At 48.4% G+C, this 2,672-nt stretch overlaps 1 long non-coding RNA gene across 1 annotated transcript in view; it reads left to right on the forward strand.

The window, feature by feature from the left end:
- The window catches only part of LOC106694488, a 3,291-nt gene extending 2,522 nt beyond the window's left edge, over positions 1–769 (forward strand). The window contains exon 3 of the long non-coding RNA XR_001345521.2: positions 689–769. This is a non-coding gene — a long non-coding RNA (uncharacterized LOC106694488). The remainder of the gene's footprint in view (positions 1–688) is intronic.
- Positions 770–2,672: the final 1,903 nt, after the last annotated feature.

Consider the following 2,672-nt stretch of genomic DNA (forward strand, 5'->3'; position numbering starts at 1 on the left):
GTAAAAATATTCCTAGAGCATAAGTCTGTAGAGAAGGCATTATCTAGTTCAGTTTATAACCACACCCTGGATGGAGCGCCTCCCTGAGTGCCCTAGACACAGACAATCCTGAAGAGGCTGCCAGGCCTGAGGAGTGATAGCTGATGCTCACCAGGCAGACAGCCCTTGTCAGCCTTCAGAAGATAATTTTTCAGTGTCTTTTCACTACATTGAAGTATACATTTCCTACATTCTCTCTTTATTGGTCATTTATAAAGACTGAGTACAAACTCACAGACCCAGACAACGGTTATGTTGGTTACCAGTCAGGAAAGGGGCTGGGGGGAAGTAGAAGAGGGTATAGGGGGGTCAGTGGTGATGGGAGGAGACTTGATGTGGGGTGGTCAGCACATAATACAATATAGTATAGATGACGTATTATAGAAACATATGCCTGAAACCTATATAATTGTGCTAACTAATGTTTCCCCACTAAATTCAATGGAAAAAAAAATAATGCTTGAATACGGAAAATGGGACAATAATTTAAACTTTCAAATTTTCACGGTCCTCATCAAATCACATGTGTTATGTCCTAAAAATCCCACTATTCCCACCTTTATTTTTCTATCCTTTTTCCATCGGCCCTCTTTCTTCCTTTCTATTCCTCCGTTATTTGTAACTTAACAGCCCTATGTCTATATTTTAGCTATTAGATCAAAAAGAAGACAGCATCTTGAAGGAGCGGGATTGGAGAGCGTGCAAAAGCAGTAGAGGAAGCACAGCATGGAATGCTGGGGCCCCTTGCAAACGTGGGAAACCCGTGGAAGCCAGTGAGAGAGCCGCAGGCCGCGCGACCCCGTGTGGGGAACACACGGTGGGACGTCAACCTGAGGACATGCGAACCCCCAGGGAAGAAAACTAGAAATACATCACACAAAATAAACCCAGAACATAGTCATCCTCGCCTCTTAGCTCTCATGGTTCACAAATAATTATAGTGTAACAGGAAAGAGGAAAATCCAACTTCGTAAGTATGAACGAGAAATTGTCTGCATTTTCTTTCCTTGCTCCTCACCAGAAATACAAGGAGTTTCTTTGGGGAACCTCCCAGACCATGCTGGGGAGCCCCCCACTTTCACTAAACCGTACTTTCCCACTGATACCTGTCAGTTCCAGTAGCTTGTCTTCGTTTACAAGAGGAGCCTGAGAATGTCAACCGGGTACCAGAGTAAGGAGTCGAGGGTGGGGGGGGTGGGGGAGGTCGGGGAGGACCCAAGTCCTTGTGGGTTGTTTTATTTATTTATTTTTTAAATATATTTTATTGATTTTTTACAGAGAGGAAGGGAGAGGGATAGAGAGTTAGAAACATCGATGAGAGAGAAACATGGATCAGCTGCCTCTTGCACGCCCCCCACTGGGGATGTGCCAGCAACCAAGGTACATGCCCTTGACTGGAATCGAACCCGGGACCCCTCAGTCCGCAGGCCGACGCTCTATCCACTGAGCCAAACCGGTTTCGGCAGGGCAGGTTGTTTTATTTTTGTTAAATCCTTATCTGAGGATGTTTTTCCATCGAGCCAAACCAGCTAGGGCCAAAAATGTTACTTTCTATAACTTGACTGGAATCGAACCCGGGACCCTTCAGTCCGCAGGCAGACACTCTATCCTCTGAGTCACACCGGTCGGGGCTGACACGTGAGTGTGTGACCACGAAAGGAGGCTTCATTGTTCAAGCTCCTGGGAGTTTGAATTCTGTGAACTGCACGTGGTGGTTTGAAAACAAGTGTGTCCTGCTGACATGAAGAAGTTGCCAGCTCCTGTCGGGCTCCCACACTGTGTGTCTGAGGGGATAGCGTGACGGCTCAGAGGACACGGCTGTCGCTCCAGGTCTGGCCTGGACTCTGTGGCCACCCAAGGCCTAATGTGCAGCCCGAACCCCATGATCTCGTGTGCGTTGAGGCATCAACCTGTGGAGGGGGCGGTGGTGGTGCCAACCGGGGGGTGGTTTCAGGAGGCAACATGAGACTGTTCTTCGTCTTCCATGGGTGCTGGCCGCGTGCTCCGCCCCCTAGGGGAGGGAAAAACATGTTAACCACTGGTCCTTTCTAGAGGAGCCAGGGGGCCCCCCGGGCAGCGTTCCGGGGGGGAGTATCCTTCTGTAAAAAAATGGAGCCCTAGCCGGTTTGGCTCAGTGGATAGAGCGTCGGCCTGCGGACTCAAGGGTCCCAGGTTCGATTCCGGTCAAGGGCATGTTCCTTGGTTGCGGGCACATCCCCAGTGGGGAGTGTGCAGGAGGCGGCTGATCCCATGAATCTCTCTCATCGATGTTTCTAACTCTCTATCCCTCTCCCTTCCTCTCTGTAAAAAATCAATAAAGTATTTTTTATTAAAAAGGAGTCACTTCATAGCAATTAATGTGAAACAGAGGGTTTAATGGACAGTAAATTCACTATAAACAGACTGCAGAGTGGCTGCCAAGGAAGCTAATGTAATTCCCGCTGCACTAATTGAGCATTTAATGTCCAGATCAAGAGAAGGAATGGCCCATTGTACGCTGCCTCGGCCAGAACCTGTCTGGAGCCAGGGTCTCTTTCAGGAGCCTAATTTTAAAAGGGACATTGACAAACTGGAGTGTGTCCAGCAGAGAGTGACCATGTCACACGAGAATCTATTGGAAGACGTGAAGAGGT

This window comes from Myotis lucifugus, unplaced genomic scaffold (assembly GCF_000147115.1).
Source record: "Myotis lucifugus unplaced genomic scaffold, Myoluc2.0 scaffold_482, whole genome shotgun sequence".
NCBI classification, from domain to species: domain Eukaryota; kingdom Metazoa; phylum Chordata; class Mammalia; order Chiroptera; family Vespertilionidae; genus Myotis; species Myotis lucifugus.